This window comes from Vombatus ursinus, unplaced genomic scaffold (genome assembly GCF_900497805.2).
Source record: "Vombatus ursinus unplaced genomic scaffold, bare-nosed wombat genome assembly UNPS02008961.1, whole genome shotgun sequence".
Lineage (NCBI taxonomy): Eukaryota > Metazoa > Chordata > Mammalia > Diprotodontia > Vombatidae > Vombatus > Vombatus ursinus.
In genome coordinates, this window is record NW_020948739.1 from 13,435,205 (window position 1) to 13,453,621 (window position 18,417).

Sequence of the window (18,417 nt, forward strand, 5' to 3'; positions counted from 1 at the left end):
AGTAATAGATTAGTTTCATATTATTTGTAGCCACCAATCAGATCTGCCATCCTCCCCACAATTAAAAAAAAAACCACAAATCAAAGTTTAGGGACCTGAAGTATTTTTTTTAAGTTTGCCTTTGTGATTTGCTTAAATAAGAAAACAAACTTGTGAAATGCAAAATTATAAATGTAACACTTATTTTTTGTCTTGATATTAAAATACTACTAGTTGGGTGTTCATTTCCCAGCTCACAGAATTTTTATCTGTTTCTAAGAAGAGGCCTGATATTGCAAAGATTTCACTTGGATGACTCCTTGCTGTTTATCTTTCTGTTCTTTCCAAGGTCTTGAGGTTCCTCAAAAGTCTTTGGATCTTTCATTTGTTGCTAGAGCAGTGGTAGGTAGCTCCTATAACTTTTGTTTTTCTATAGTAATATTCCTACCCAGTATTTATTTGTGAATCTGTGGTTTTGCTATGGCTGTGTTATTTTTGCAAATGGGTGATACTAACTGTGTGACCCTGGGTAAATATCTCAGCTTCTCTGTGCCTCAATTGCCACATCTGTAAAATCAAGGGGTTGAACCATTTGACATCTGAATCTATGATCCTATGAAATTAATGTCAGGTTTACACTCTAGCCAAAATGAACTGTTTACTGCTACCCAATCTTATCTTAATACTTCCTCTTTCTAGTTATTTGCACATGATACATCCAATCCAAACCCTGGACCAAACTCCCTGCCCCACACCCCATCTCCACCTTTTATGATTCTTCAAAGCCCAACTCAGATGTCCTTTTCAAACCTTCTTAGATCTCCTCACCTTCTATCTAAAATTATCCTGCCTTCCTTGAATCTCTCATTTCCTTCTATTTGACCTTTCCTATATTATTCCTATCTACACACATCTATATATGTATGTGTATACATATATATTCCTATGATATAATCATATCCTACCTACATATCATATATTCCTATCATATAACCATATCTCTACCTACAATAGCTATATTATTGTTCTTTGTATAAATGTCTCTTGCTACTACTAGATTGATCGAGGATAGAGACTGTGTCATTTTTTTCATCTTTGAATCCCTAGGGCCTAGGATGGTACCTGACACCCAGAAGGCACCTAATAAATGGTTATGGAATTGATGGGTAGCCAAAGAGATGTCATTTAACCTTGGCGATAGAAGCAGACCTGGTCTCTTAGGCCAAGAATAAGGAATGGTGAGAAGTTTCTGTGCAGCTCTGAACATAGGGTGGTTTCAGTTGCATCCGGGTCTTTCAAATAACTTATTAATTAAGATGCTCTATATTAGTTGGGAAAGAACACTCAGCTTGGAGGCAGAGAAGCCCTGAATTCTAGTTCCTGCTCTGATGCTTGCTAATTGTATCACCCTTAGAATGTCATATCCTGTCTCTGGACTTGTTTCTTTATCTATAAAATGGCTTTATTGGTGCTCATTTACCTCCTTCAGAGCTGAAGGAGGTTCTTAAAGAACTATTAGAAATAATAATAACAAAAATCATAGCATTTATGTAGTGCTTCAAGGTTTACAAAGTTCTTTACAAATATGTCATAAATCCTCATAACAACTCTGGGAGGTAGGTGCTATTACTATCTGTTTTATAGATTAGAAAATAGAAGTCCAGGGTCTTGCTAAGGTCATACAGCTGGTAAATGTCTGAGGTTAGATTTGAACTCAGATCTTCTTGACTCCCGGGCCAGTACTCTATCCTCTCTAACACTTTTCAGCCACTTAACTAATTATTTTTATTATGTTGCTACTGGTTGCAAAGCACTGTGCTAAACACTGAGGGTTACTTTGATTGATTTGATAAAGGAGAGGGGGAGAGAACAAACATTGAGAGCCTATTGTGTGCCAGGCACTGTGCTAAGTACTTCACAAATATTATCTCATTTGATCCTCACAATAACCCTGTGAGGTGGATGCTATTATTATCTCCATTTTGCAGTTGAGAAAACTGTGGCAGACAGAGGTTAAGTGACTTGCTCAGGTCACATAGCTAGTATATGTCTGAGGCTGCATTTGAATTCAGGTCTTCCTGACTCCTAGCTACTTCCAAACATATTATATATTTCATAAGGTTGCCATGAGGCTCAGACAAGAAGTTATGTAAAGTTTTAGTTATATATATGTAAGTTGTCATGAATAATATGACTTGTTCCAGTGGTATATATCATAACTTCAGTTTTCTCACCTTGTGTGACTCCTATTCAGGCCTTCCTTCAAATCCTCCATGGGGGATCCTTCTGATGTCCTAATGTCCTTCCTCCAGATCTTTGGACATTGCATAGATAGCAGTGGTGTATGAGGGCATCCCATTTGTTACTCAGCACATGCCCAAGATGACTGGCTCACCCTCTTTCCTAAATGTGCATCTTTTACCTTTGGCACTGCTTCTGGTCTGCAGTTCTTTTTGGTTTTGTGCTGGGGTTTATTTATGCTCACTATATATCTCTTCATTGCCCCCTTGACCAGCAATTTTAATTCTTCAGAAACTCGCAATCATAAGATATCCCCAAGAGAATATTGTTATTAAAAAGCATGGGCCTTTTCCAGTGAGAAGTTGGGCTCATTGAAAGCATTGTACAATTTTCTAAATACAGTTCCGCTTCCTCATCCTTCCTTCAAGGTCCAGTTTATTGTGCATTTTCAGTGTTTGTGCTGTGGGCTACTTATCTAAATGCATGTCACCAGCTAGAGAATAAGAATCTTCATCCCCTAGAACTATGTTAATAGGTCAGAATATTTTAAATAATCATGGATCTCATTTAGGAGGCTCAGCAGAGTTCCAGGGCTTGACCCAATCAGCACAACATTACCTTTGAACAGGAACATCTGCAGGGACCCCTCTTCCATTTGAACTCATAGCTGGATGCCTTCCATCAGAATAGCAGACAACTTTGGTGAGTATGTGTCTTCCTCTCTTATATCTTCATTTGCTATTAATCATCACAAAGTCACTGAATAAAGTTCACTCTTCTTATATCTTTTCAAGGAAGCTTGCACTATTTTGCATATGAACGGGAGTTAGATACCTTGGAAATTTGCTATATATGCTCTTTTTTAGTCAACAAGAAATAAGCATTGTGGGGTCATGTATTCTCTATAACTTTCAGTCAATTATGTTACTGTAAAGATGTCATCTTTTGTAGAGTAACATCTGTGAACAACCTGTCTATTCCCTCAACATTCCTTTATCAAAGATACTGTCACTATGTGTATATATATAATATATATATACATATATACATATATATATGTATTCTCATAATGACTTTTTTAAGAGTTGGGTAAATTAAGAAGTTATTGATTTTTTCTGACTCATAATTTATGTTGTTTACCACAATTTTTTTCTAAATTTTTGTTATTCTCTCAGTTTTCACATGTGCCTTATGAATTGATCCTTCAACTCCTTCACAATTGTGTTACATCTAACACAGAATGGGTCTGCATGTCCTTATTCTGATTCAGGTGCTCTTTCTATTTTCCTCACAATACCATTTCTGCTTCATACAACATGTCTGGGACGATGATATTAGAGTCTAAATGTGATGGTTCTACTCTTATTTATGAAGGAAAAGTTATTATAGAAATCTAGATGACTATTTTTTTTTATTTTTCAAGTGTACATCTATTGCTGTCCAGTTTTATCTTTAACTATTCTTAGGATTACCTGCCTTAATTAAGTTTCTCTGTAACCTTGTTTTTCCAGATATAAATTCTCACAGTTTGAGACTATATTGCTTATTTTTTTCTCCCATCCTCCTCTGTAATGTTTTCCCACATTAGTTTATATTCTTAAGTGCTATTACCTGTGGCTGTCATCTTTTCTTTACTTGGCACAGAGATTAAGTATTTTCTAAGTGAAGTGATTTCTAGACAGTTTTGGTCTCTTTGTTGTGGTGATTGATTTCTGCTAAGCTTCCTTAGGAAAAAGTGGCAGTCTGTGCCAATTTCTGTTTTTTTATTTAAGCATTAATAGTAATTCCTTTTTTTAGCATTACCATCTCATTTATAAATAGCTCATATTGGAGCTATCTAAATGTCTTCAATAGCTTTTAATTTTTTCCAGTTAAATATTGATTTTATCTTGCTTAACAAGTCAGTGGCTCAATGGTACACTGATAGCTGATTCAGAAATGACTCCCATATCAGCTACCTGTCTTTCTTGCATGTTAAAATTTCATCTGTTTTATTTTGTGATATTACTCAGTGCTAACCATATGCCAGTACATGCTGACTCTATTCCTGAAGAAAATGTTCATAATAAATGGGCATGAGGCTTCTGTGAGGTATACAAGACTTTGACTTATTTCTTGAGCCATATTTTCCAATTTTTGCCTCTATTGTCCACCTTTTTTATTACAGAGTATTAAATTTAGGAACCTGGAGTCTTTTTTTGTTTGTTTGTTCAGATTTAATTTGGAGGGTCTCAGAAAGTGCTCATCAAGTAAAAATATTCTACTTCATCATCCTCTGCAACATATTTTGGCACATAAGCTACAATTATCTTCATGGAGGTATTATTGAAAATAGTCAACTGGCACCACAATTTGGGAGGACCAAGTGGGTCTTGAAAAGATGTTTCTTTTTGCCTTGGTATAAGCAATAAAAAACAGCTCCTTAAATGGCCCCCTTAAGGTGACCTGCAAACAATCCTTCCATTTAATTGTCTTCTAATTTCATTCATAGCAAAAATGTCCAGACTCAAGATTGATATGATTCATTTCCTCTTGTATATCAACTTGCTGATCTTGGGACAAGGATCTTACATTTAGAGTGTGATTTAATAGTTATAGGTGGCCTAAAAACTGTAATTTGTAGCACCCCTAGGTTCCCCTACTGTGTCATCCCTGTGACTATGGAAGTAGATGAGGGTCATGCAACATCACAGGCCATTTTGCCTTTTTCTGTGTTTTATGGATTGCTACAGCAAAATAATTCATCACTACATGACCAGCTTACTAATGAGGAGTCTTTCTCCTTACCTAGGCTGGTTCAGGGAAAGTAGCCTTATTCATTGGCTGGTACTAAAAATATTTTAAGTGCCCTGATGCACTTAACAGTTCTTGGAGGCTTTCAGCATGTCAGGTACCTGTCAATGATGTTTGCTCTCCTTTGCAGAAGCTTTTAAGAGTCCAGAATCCCTCTATATGACTGAGGCATCGAAATGGGACTTTTGCAGAGATTCAGAGACAAATCATACAGTATCCTTGTCCCACGGCACTTAACAATAAAAGGTTTTACATCTGGGGCAGAGGGCAGTTCCTCTACAATGAGCTAGTGGGAGGAAATGGTTTGAGAGAGTGAGGGTGATCTTCCCAGTGCATAACATATTTCTTGGCACATAGCAAACACTTAATAAATGCATGTTGACTGGCTAAATGGCAACAGGTACTCAAAAAAAAAAGTCTGTTGTTTGAGATTTAGGGAAGGTCATAATAATTCTATTTTGGTTTGTTAATCTGTACAGTAGAGAAAATAGCATGAAGTTCCCTTATTAAGTAGCTATGTTTTAAAAGATAGAAGGATTATGTTACATTTATTCTCAGAGGTGAAAGGCAAAATAAATAAATGTTTTATCCAGTGAAAGGTGGGAATGAATCAAAGAAAATGTTAGAGAACATTAAAAACATAAATACCTACTAGATTCCATATAAAATCTTATAAAATTAGAGAGTACTTCTAGAAGTCTGCAGAAGAATGTTAAGGATACTGTGTAATTTTCATGTGTTTTGTTTCCATTTTAATTTGACAACATGACACATATTGGAAACAGGCCTTACTAGCCTGTAGCACAGTAATAAATTCACTAGAGAGAAAGAACAATAGAATAAGTTCAGCATGTAATAAGATCTCTGTACTATTCTTGTGCTACCTCTTTGCATAGAGCTCAAAGCACTTTATAAGTAAAAATTAAATCATCGACTCTTAAATTGAAAAGAATCAGAGAATAGACTTATCCCATTTTATAGACGAGGAAACTGAAGCCCAAAGAGTGAATTCTTTAAACCCATATAGAGAGAAGAAAAGGAGGGACTAGAAGCTAGATTTTCTGACTCCTAACTACTGTTTAGTTGTTCAGTCATTTCAGTTGTGTCTGACTCTTTGTGACCCCATTTGGAGTTTTCTTGGCAAAGATACTGGCATGGTTTGCCCTTTCCTTCTCCAGCTCATTTTACAGATGTGGAAATTGAGGCAAACAGGGTTAAGTGATATGCCAAGGGTCACACAGCTAGTAAGGGTCTGAGGCCGGATTTGAACTCACAAAGATGAGTCTTCCTGACTCCAGGCCTGTCACTTTATCCTCTGCCCTACCTAGCTATCCGTGACCAACCCCATTTAGACCATAATTATATAGTTCTCTAAACTGGGAAGAAATCAGCTTTCAAGTTTGACAGATAGGAAACTGAAGTCCAGAGAGACTGAAGTGACTTTGCTGATGTTTCTACTTCTTCCTCTGTGGACTTATAAGTGAATATCTTGTCTTCTGAATCTTAATTGAAAGGGTATCTTTATTGATACTTCCCTTAAAATCATTAATAATATAAAGTAGAGCTGGACCTCAGAGGACACTTAAGTCAACCCATTTCTAGGAAAGGAAAAGAATCCCTTTTATAAGATGCTTGGCAAGTGAACATACCTTTTTCTTTCTACTAATCAAGCACTAATACTGGTTATTCCTTTGCCTGTGAGAAAAGAATGCTAGTAAAAACTTGATGCTTTATTTAACTCTTCCATTTTTCAACCTCTTTTTGTTACCAAGGTGAGGCAAAACAATATTTAGCAAGGCATTAAAACTTGACATCTCTTGTAAACACTCAACTTACATTTCAGATTACCTTCTGGACCTGTCTACTGATACAGCATGCTAGGACCTCAAATCTAAACTGAGCTTATTTTCTCCTAGTATTTGTTCTTCCTTTTTAGTTTTTGTTGTTGTTGTTAATGACATCACCATTCACTTAGTCTTCTTTGTTTCAAACCTTTGGGTTATTTTTGGCTCTTTCTTCCCTTTCATCTCCCGTGTCCAATTATTTGCTAAGTTCTATTAATTCTACAAGACTCTCATATTTGTCTTTTCCTTATTATTTCACTTACTCATACTTTACCTTGATATCCTAGCAGATTTTCCTACTTGTTTTTAACCCTGGATTATTGTTTTCATTTACTTTTCTTTCTCAATTATCTAATTGGTCTCATTTATCTATTTCTAATGTTGTTTGTTTAAACTGGAACCAAATAATTTTGATGAATTTTTTTTTTTACAACATAGTCTGCTGATGTTATCCATTTATATGTTTGTAATCATTTTACTTGAGATTCTAGACCTCTTGTTCTTTGAAATCAATTTTATTATTTTATCTAGTTCTAAAATATATCCATTCAGTAATTTGATTAGTATAGCATTAAATCTGTAAATCGGTTTATGTCATTTTTATTATATCAGCACAACCCAACCATGGGCAGTGACTGTCTTTCCAATAATTAGTCTCTTTTTATTATTATTATTGAGTGTTTTATAGTGATGTTTACATAAATAAGTAGGTTAACTCCCAGATAGTTTATGTGTGTTGTAGCTATTTGAACTGAATTTATCTTATTTTTTTTTCTTCTTGGCTTTTCTTAGTACTATATAGAAATGCTGATGATTTCTGTGGACTTACCTTATGTCCTATAGATTTGCTGTAGTTTTTAATCATCTCAGTAATTTATACTATAATGTAACCTGCAAATAGGGATAGTATTTTCTTTCCTGATGTATATATTATGTATTCTTTTGTTTTTGGATATGTGGGTGCACGTGTGTGCGTGTATGTGTGTGTGTGTGTGTGTGTGTATTTTTACTTACTGGTCTGTAAGTTACACAAGGGCAGATAGTGTTTTAGCTAAACTTTTTATCCCTCCTAACACAGAGGACACTGTTATATGCATAGTCTATATTTAATAAATGGTTGTTGAATTGTATTGTTCATATCTCTGTTGTCTCCCCCCCCCACAATTAAATGATCCTACTGCAGTGATGTACTGCTGTATATAAGTGGAATAATGATGAGACCTTGGACAATAAGACTGCTGTGCATAAGGCTTTATGCTACATTGGCAAAAAGGGAAGAGAAATTTAATTGCTATTCAAAACACTAGCTAATGTTAGGAATCCTGATACATCATGTTTCTAAATTCATGCAGTGATGAACTATATAATTATAATAACTTTGCAATTGTAAGCTTTCTTGGATACTTTGTCTTCTAAAACAAAGCTGAAAATCTACTTCCCCCAAAATATAGAAAAGTCAAAAGATGGCTCAAACCCTGGACTTACCATAAGGATTAAAACTCAGTTGGAAGACTACTAGAAGAAAGAGAAAAAAGAAAATGGGGAAATAATCATTTCTGTAGTTCTTACCAGGAATGAGCAAAAATTCAACAGAATGGTGCTTCAATTCCTTGTCCAGAGAGTTTTTGTTTATTTGTTTTGTTCTGTGACTGGGTCTTCCTGTATTGCCCAGGCAATAAGTGTAGTGACCACTCACAGATCTGACCCCACCACAAATCATCTGGGAAATTTTCACCCCTCACTGTTGTCATCCTGGACTTGTTCCAATCCCTGCACCCCAACATGTACCCTGGGGATGAGGGCGGTCATTATACTGATCAGGACAGTGTAGACACTTGATTGGCTTTAGCCCTCAAGTTACTGCAGCCCAGAACTCCTAAACTTAAGAGATCCACCAACTTCAGCCTTTTGTGATAGCTTGGAAGGGTTTTGATTTTATTTCTGAGGACAAAGATAATTCCACATGGCACCCCTTACCATGTTGCCTATTCTTTTCTATCTCATATAATTCAAAGAGTTGAAATTAGTCTGCGAGGTGTCAGGAATGACAATGGAATTATTTCGTTAAACATCAAAGTTTCACAATAAGCTGTTTCTCACTTATTAAGACTATAAAAATTCTTGACCTTTCAAACAAATGATTTCCTTTGTGCTTCCATATAACTTGATCAAATTAGTCACTTTAAGGGTCCAAGTGTTAACTCTTAGGTGAGAATACCTGATGATCATGTTCACCTGGATCTTTGAGATGAGGGGTATGGAGAATAGTTAAGGGCTGTCTTTTCAGGCACTTTTGGTTGGCTGTCAGACATGAAAATTTCCTGGTCCTTTTAGTTCACCCTTCCACGGAAGATTCTCTCTTATGTTTTCAGCAACACTTCACTTCCACACTTTTCTCAGCTCTTTCTAAGCCCCTAAATTACCCATATCCTCACATTTCTTCTTACTTCACTTTGCATCAATTTTTATAAGTCTTCCCAGGTTTTTCTGAAACCATGTTACTGAGCATTTCTTTTTCCCCTCTTCTTTTTATTTTATTATTTTTCATTTTTTAAAAATTTATTTAGTATTTTATTTTTCCCAGTTACATGTAAAAACAATTTTAACATTCATTTTTGAAACTTTGAATTCCAAATTCTCTCCATTCCTCCCTCTCCACCCCACCCCCATTGAGAAGGCAAGCAATTCTATATAGGTTATACATTTGTAGTCATACATAACATTTCCATAGTAGTCTTGTGAAAGAAAATAGACCAAAAAAAAAAAAAACTCCAAACCCTCAAGAAAAATAAAGTAAGTAAAAAGGTATGCTTCAATCTGTATTCAGACACCGTCAGTTCTTTCTCTGGGGATGGATAGCATTTTTCATCCTAAGTCCTTCAGAGTTGTCTTGGATCATTGTATTGCTGATAATAGCTAAGTCATTCACAGCTACTCATTTTATGATATTGCTGTTACTTTGTACATAGTACATTTCACTTTACATTAGCTCATGTAAGTCTTTCTAGGTTTTTCTGAGAGTATCCTGCTTATCATTTTTGGTAGTACAATAGTATTGCATCATAATCACAAACTACAATTTGTTCAGCCATTCCCCAGTTGATAGGTATCCCCTCAACTTTCAGTTATTTGCCACCAGGAAAGAGTTGCTATAAATATGTTTGTACATATAGGTCCTTTTTCTTTTTGTTGTTGTTGTTTTTTTTAAATCTCTTTTGGGATATAGACCTAGTAGTGGTATTGCTAGGTCAAAGGGTAGGCATAGTTCCAAATTATTCTACAGAATGGTTGAATCAGTTCACAACTCCACCAGCAGTGCATTAATGTCTCATTTTTCCCACATCCCCTCTGATATTGGTCATTTCCCTTTTCTGTGCTATTAGCCAATCTAATAGGTATGAGGTAGTACCTCAGAATTGTTTTAATTTGCATTTCTCCAATCAGTAGTGAGTTAGAGCTTTTTTTCTTATGGCTATAGATAACTTTGATTACTTCATCTGAAAACTGTTAATATCTTTTGATCATTTATCAATTGGGGAATGGATCTTATTTTTATGTTTGACTCAGTTCTCTATATGTTTGAAAAATGAGGTCTTTATCAGAGAAACTTGATTCAAAAATTTTTTCACAGTTACTATTGCTAACTGTGTCTCCCCATTTATTCTGTTCTCTTTCTCCTTTCACCCTGTCCTTCCTCAAAAGTGTTTTGCTTCTGACTATCCCCACCCCCAATCTGCCTTCCCTTCTATCACTCCCTCTCTTTTCTTATTCCCTTCCCCTCCTACTTTCCTGTAGGGTAAGTTTGATTTCTACACCCAGTAGAGTGGGTATGTTTTCCCTCTTTGAGTCAGTTCTGATCAGAGTAAGATTCACTCACTCCTTATCACCTCCCTCTTCTTTTCTTCCACTGTAAAAGCTTTTTCTTGCCTCTTTTATGTGAGATAATTTACCACATTCTGCCTCTTCCTTTCCCTTTCTCCCAGTACATTCTTCTCTCACCCCCTTAATTTTATGTTTTTAAATAATATTCCTTCGTATTCAACTCATTCCTATGCCCTCTGTCTATATATACTCCTTCTGACTGTCCTAATGATGAGAAAGTTCTGATGATCCCATGTAGGAATGTAAATGGTTTAACCTTATTAAGTCCCTTATGAGTTCTCTTTCTTTTTTACCTTTTTTGTGCTTCTCTTGAGTCTTATATTTAAAAGTCAAATTTTCTATTTAGCTCTGGTCTTTTCATCAAAAATGCTTGAAAGTCTTCTATTTCATTGAATATCCATTTTCCCCCTGAAGTATTATACTCAGGGTAGGTGATTCTTGGTTGTAATCCTGGCCCCTTTGCCCTCTGGAATATCATATTCCAATCTGTCCGACTTATTATTAATATGGAAGTTGCTAAATCTTGTGTTATTTCAACTGTGGCTCCATGATACTTGAATTGTTTCTTTTTGGCTGTTTGCAATTTTCTCTCCTTGACCTGGGAACTCTGCTATAATATTCCTGACAGTTTTCATTTTGAGATCTCTTTCAGGAGATGATCAGTGGATTCTTTCAATCTTTCTATTTCATCCTCCAGTTCTGGAATATCAGGGCAGTTTTCCTTGATAATTTATTGAAAGATGATATCTAGGCTCTTTTTTTTATCATGGCTTTCAGGTAGTCTAATAATTTTTAAATAATCTCTCCTGGATCTATTTTCCAGGTCAGCTGGATAATATTTCACATTATCTTCTATTTTTTTTTCATTTTTTTGTTTTGTTTTATTGTTTCTTGATTTCTCATGAAGTCATTAGCTTCCATTTGCTCAGTTCTAATTTTTAAGGAATTCTTTTCTTCAATGAGCTTTTGTACCTTCATTTGACCAATTCTACTTTTTAAGGCATTCTTCTCTTCATTGTCTTGTTTTTCCTCTTTTACCATTTAGCCTAGTGTGTTTTTTAAGGTGTTATTTTCTTCAGAATTTTTTGTGTCTTCCTTTACCAAGCTGTTGACTTGTTTTTCATTATTTTCTTGCATCACTCTCATTTCTCTTCCCAATTTTTCCTCTGCCTCTCTTACTTGATTTTCAAAATCCTTTTTGAGCTCTTCCATGCCCTGAGACCAATTCATATTTTTCTTGGAGGCTTTGGATGTAGGAGCTTTGACTTTGTTATGTTCTTCCGAGTGTGTATTTTGCTCTTCCTTGTTCTCATAGTAACTTTATATGGTCAGATTTTTTTTTTCTGTTGTTTGCTCATTTTTCCCAGCCTATTTCTTAACTTTTAACTCTTTGTTAAAGTAGGGCACTGCTTCCAGGGTGGAGGGTGTACTGTCCCAAGTTTCAGGGGCTTTGTGCGGCTGTTTTCAGAGATACTTTTAGGGACCTGTAAGTTTTCAGTTTTTCTAAGGTGTGTCATCTGAGGAGAGGTGTTTACTACTTTCCTGGCCTGTGCTCTGGTCTGTGAGTGACTACAAGCACTCTTTTCTGCCCTGGAACTGAGATGAGCCTCCCTGTTCCACTGTGGCCACAAGCTCTGGCGTACTACTGCTCCTCATCACCCTGAGACTGTCACCTAGGACTGCAACCCAGACATGAGTATGTGCAAAGCAACAGAGTCCTGCCTCAGTGCTAGCAAAGAAACCCCTGTAATATCCTTCTGATCAATTATTCAACCTCCCCTTACCATCTGTGGGCTGAGAGCTTTGGAATCAGCTGCTGCCTCTGCTGATTCATTCACTCCCAAGGCCTGCTCCTTTTCCTGGGGCCTGGTCTGCAATGGACTGTGCTCAATTCACATCCCCATGAAACTGATCTTTCCTACCAAAGTTCTAAGTTGTCTTTGGTTGGAAAATTATTTCACCCCGTCCTTTTGTGGGTTCTGCTGCTCCAGGAATTGTTTTATGGCATTGTTTAAAGACATTTGGAGGTTTTTGGGGAGAGCTCAGGCAAGTTTCTGCCTTTTCCATCTTGGCTGTACCTACTTCATCATTTCTTATAGCACAGTAATACTCCGTCACAATCATATGCCACAACTTGTTCAGCTATTCCCCAGTTGATGGACATCCCCCCAATTTCTAATTCTTTAACACCACAAAAAGAGCTTCTGTAAATATTTTTGTACAAATAGATCATTTTCCCTTTTCTTTGATCTCTTTGGGATACAGATCTAGGTATTTTAATATCATATATAAACAAGTGTTACACTCATCTTGCCCATTTGCTATTCGCTCACTTTCACCAGATGACTGACCCATTTTCCTTTCTGTTCCTACATCTCCTGGATGATATCTTTTGTGATAACCTCTTGGCCCTGTTCCTGGCTTTCTAACTTCAAAACCATGCCTCTACCATTGCCTTCCTCATCTTGCAACGGCACTCAGGGCCTTCTTGCCTTGGAACATTTAGCCATCCCTGTGGCCTTCTCAACCTGGAACATTCCCCTACCATCTTGGCCCCCTTCTCCTGTTAGTGAGTTCCTCCTAGGGCCTCCATTTTGGGCAGAGGCCCAGGTGGCCCAGCCTCCATTCCCCTCCTGACTCTGCTTCTGACTTTCTGGACTTTAACAGTATGTGCTCACAGAGATAGCTTTTTTTTTCCTTTTACTTTCTGACAGCTAATTTTGCAGATGAGGAAACTGAGGCAAATAGGATTAAGTAATTAACCGAGGGCCATACAGCTAGATAGTGTCTGAGGACAGATTTAAACTCAGGAAAATGAGTCTTCCTGATTCCAGGTCTAGCACTTTATCCAATGAGCAACCTAGTTGCCTTGGAGTCATGAAGACCTGAGTTCAAATCCAGCCTCAGACACTTATTGCCTATCTGACCTCAGGCAAGAGATTTAACCTCTATTAATTGCAAAATGGGGATAATAACAGTACCTACCTTGTAGGCTTTTTATAAAGACCATAGATCTCTATAAAATGCAAATTATTATGTATAATTACTATTAGTAACAATAGTGAGCATGAAATAATGCTCACATAATATATAGCATGTAAAGGTTTACAAAACTTTATCAAAAAGGAAGAATAACAGCATTGTGATATTTTTCACTTGGTCAATGGTAGAGCCTGTATCACAGCAGAATGGTGTGTGTGTATGTGTGACTGGTTTTCTAATATCCAAAAGTATATATGTTTTTCTCTCTATCCTCCCAATCTGTTTGGCCAGTTGTTGCAAATGCCGGCATACTTATGATCATACTCTATTGCACTATTTCTTGTTGTTGGTTATAGGATCCTTCTGCCTTTACAGCATAATTTGCCTTATGGTAGACATGGTTTCTAATATCATTACTTATTTGACTCTAACTACAATGCAAAGTAGCTACATCATGACAATTTAGAGAAGAACCTTTATCCACTATTCATGCATCATTTTTATTTTCGGTCAAGAGGGCATTTACAGACTTGCGTGTCTTGTCCTCTTCTAAGCCCTTGTCTTTCCATTTTGAAGTAGATATTACTTTGAAGTCCTTTCATCGGCCATATCTTTACTCCATTATGCTCGACTAACTATCTGCAGTGTTCTAAATAAATGTTCCAGGAAGTGGTTAAAGAGTCAGTTTTCCCATCTAATTCTGGATATCGTTTTTGTGTGTCCTGGACCCCTAAGACAGTCTGAAACTTAATGGCATTCCCCGCTGAACAATGTTTTTAAGTATATAAAATAAAATGGTTGGGATTACAAAAGAAATAAATTGTACTGAAATAAAGATTCCATTTTTCCCATCCAAGTTCACAGACCCCTAGAAATTTATCCAGAGACATCCCTCTCCAAGGGGTCCCAGGTTAAGAATTATTTTACTTCCTAGAACCTTAGTTTCCCAAGCTGTAGAATAGTAATAATAATGATTGTTCTGTCAACTTCACAGGGTTGCTTGAAGAAAACACTTTGCCACCTTCAAAATATTATTTGCTATTATAAAATGTTTGGAGAATAATTGGTGCTGTAGTAAAAGGAATAGAGGTTCTTTTTAGTTCAATAGTTGTGTTAAGATACCAACTGTTGAGCTCAAAATGAGAGGGAATTCTAAGAATCTAAACAAGATTCTTTCCCCTTGATTTATTTTCAAATCTTTTAATAGATCATTGTGACAAAATGTCCCAAGTATCACACATTTAGCAGAAGAGTAATGTTAACTGCCATAATATAGAGCCCTTAGTAAAAGACAATATTGTTTTTTGCCATCCATCTTAGTAATTTAATGAATTCTGTGTGGATTTTAATATTAGTTTAGAAGGTTCTTGTTTCAGACAAGGAATTTTAAAACTCAAACATTTTTACATTTATAACGTCTTTTATGATAACAGGAATTTATAAGATGCTTGCTGGGAAACTTTAATGATTTCAGTGAAATGATTGTATCTTGGTCCAGTGACTTTGCCCTTTCCTATGCTATCTGCAGTTATTTTGCCAAATTGAAGAGGGAAATCAGACAAAAGGATAGAAAAAACTGAAAATCCAACCATGAAAGTGATCATTATTTGCTTCTGTGGTAGGGTAGAAAATTGGGATTAGAATAAAGGCTGCTTTATGGCAAAGATCTTGCCTCATAAGGCAGGCCCAGAACATGATGAATTTGGAGATAGTTGACCAAGGCTCAGATCCCAGGCCTGAGGCATATGGCCTGTACAACCTTAGGAAAGCCTGTTAACCTCTCTGGTCCTTAACGTCCTCATTTATAAAATGAGGGGATTGGACTACACTGTCTCTGAGATCTTTTACAACCTACTAAGGAGATTATCCTGGTCCCTAAATGGCTGGGTGGGGCAGTGGATAGAGTAAGTACTGGGCCTGGAGTACCTGGAAGCCATGTGTTCAATTGTATTTAGTAGCTGTGTGACACTGGACAAGACACAACCTTTGTCTGCCTCTGTTTCTTCAACTGTACAAAGGGGATAATCATTCCAGGGAATGATTGTTGGGAAGATCAAATGAGATAATATTTGTAAAGTACTTAGTATAGTGCCTGGCACATAGTAGGTGCTTAATGTTTGTTTTCTTCCTTCCTAAACTACTAAGTAGGAGCCAGCTACCTTTTCAAATTAAAGAAACATATTTAAACATCTCCAGTACTATTCACAAATACTGCTTTTGGGTATATAAGAGTGTGATTTATATGTGTGTATGTGTGCAAACACACATACACACACACACACATATCTGAAACTCCTTGATCATGCCTTAAATCCAAATCACTGGCTCTCACTGATTGACCAATAATAGGTCCCAGCCTGAGCCTTACTTGGTCATTGTTTGGGTTTTGATGGCTCTAAGTGAGTGTAAATAGCAATTATTTTTGTTCTGGCCAGAAACCCTGAGGGTCTTCCTCTCCCAGTTTGATTTTTTTTTTAAGTAGGAAGATTAGCCTATCTTTTGTCTCATTTCTTACCTAGCCTTAAATCACTGAATGGGTGTTGCATCAGATAAACTGAGACCTGGGAAAGATCTTAGCTTAAAAAGGCCAAGGTCTCCACTGCACCTGCAGTCATCTCTAGTCATCCTGATCTATGTCTTGCCACTGGACTCAGATGAATCTGGAGGAGAGAGTGAGGCTGATAACTTTACATAGCCCTGCCTCACTTAAATCCAATTCACTTGCAAGTCAAGACATTACCCTCCTAATGTCATTGAGCCACTTTGAGAATGAAGGACAAACAACAATCTATATATATTATACACACACATTTTATACATATACATATATATATATATGTATGTATTGTGTGTGTGTCTGTGTGTGTCTGTGTGTGTGCAGAGAACAGCATACAAAGTGGACTAGCAAAGAACACTGGCTCTTTCCTAGATTCTAACCCGACCTCTGATGTTTTTTAGATCTGTCTGTGACCTTGGGTAAGAAACTTAACCTCTCTGGGCTTCATAAATCTAAGACTTCATGTTTTGTAGATCAGTGAAAATGTTTAATATCTTAAAGACCAAGGTAAATAGTACGATAGTAAACAAAATTTGTCTAGGTAAAGCCTGTGAGAGGGTCTTAGTAATTTTGTAAAAAAAAAAATCTCTACAGAAGCCAATTTTTAAATTTAAATGCATTCATTTAATAAACATTTATTGAGAACCTTCGTTATATGTACTCTCCAAGGCATTCTGCATGATGCAATGTTTATATGACACCTGGATTCTGTTCTATTGACTTTTATGGTCTGGTAGGGTAGATAATAATGCAAAGACTCACGATTATACTACGAGTCCATTAGAGATTGCAAAACAAAGTTCTATGTAAGGTCCAGGGGAAAGATTATGAATTGGGTTAATAAGGGAAAGTATCATGGGAGAAGGGACTTCAAAGTATAAGTAGGAATTCAAGAGGAAGGATATTGGAAACAGTTTGAATAAAGTCATGGAGATAGGAAAATGGAGGCCACGTTTTAGTTAACTGGAACATAGACACTAGCTGTGTGACCTTGGGCAAGTCACTTAACCCTGTTCGCCTTAATTTCCTTATCTGTAAAAATGAACTGGAGAAGAAATAGACAAACCGCTCCAGTGTCATCACCAAGAAGACCCCAAAAGAGGTTGCAAAGAATCAGACATGACTGAAAATGACCAAACAGCAACAATGACAACAGCAAGAGCATAAATTGTGTGGTGTGAAGTAATAAAAGTCTTTTCAAAGTGACACAGAAACAAATTGTGAAGAGCTTTGAACGTCAGGCATAAGAAGTTCAAATTTTCCTTGGTAGAAAAAAGGCAGCCGTTGAACTTTTTTGAGAAAGATGTGGCTTGACCAGACCTCTCTGTTGAGAACCTATTGCAACCAACCATTCACTGTTATGAAATAATTCAGCTTGTTTTTCTTCTGACTTTAGCCAAAGTCATCTTCTCTGACAAATGAACATTTGGATGGAAAGGACAGCACTAGGTGCAGTGGCAAATGTTAAAGGATTGGATTTGGGGCTGTATAACTGGGGACAGGGGCAAAATAAGGGCACTGAGCCCCTGGGGAAATCGACGCAATAAGGGAAGTGGTAATATACTTCTGTAGCTTTTTCTAATTTGTGTAGGTACTCCTTTTGTCATTGCAAAAGTTACACCCCCCATGCCTTCTAATTCTGTGTGGTTCTTTTCCATCCTTTCCTATAAATACCCTATAGACCAGAAGTGTCAAACTCTCTACCAGATGGCCTCAGAAATGTTTAATACAATAAATAACAATGCAGTAAATATAGATAATGCTAATTTGAAGTTTTCTAAGTCAATATTCACCCTCCAGGATCCATTTCTATTTGAGTTTCATTCCAGGGGTGATGAACCTGCAGTCTCGAGGTCACATGTGGCCCTCTGGGTCCTCAAGTGCAGCCCTTTGACTGAAGGAATTTTTGATTTGGTTTTGATTTGATATATAGACTATCTACACAGTGTATTCATGGCATTCCTCTGTTTCTGTTTCTGTTTCACAGATCACAGTGTAATACGTAGTTTGACCCTTTAACCACCTTCTACTCTCACCACATGACTGGTCTACTTCACCTCTTCTTCAAGTTATGTGTATCTTAGTGATACCTTTCGTGCTTCTTCTTGAACACAATTAGTTCTTGCAAATATTCAATAT

General features: G+C 36.6%; 1 long non-coding RNA gene across 1 annotated transcript in view; it reads left to right on the forward strand.

Moving 5' to 3' along the window:
• Window positions 1–340: 340 nt before the first annotated feature.
• Window positions 341–18,417, forward strand: part of LOC114034316 — a 41,274-nt gene continuing 23,197 nt past the window's right edge. The window contains exons 1-3 of the long non-coding RNA XR_003568086.1: window positions 341–381; window positions 1,087–1,217; window positions 2,792–2,922. This is a non-coding gene — a long non-coding RNA (uncharacterized LOC114034316). The remainder of the gene's footprint in view (window positions 382–1,086; window positions 1,218–2,791; window positions 2,923–18,417) is intronic.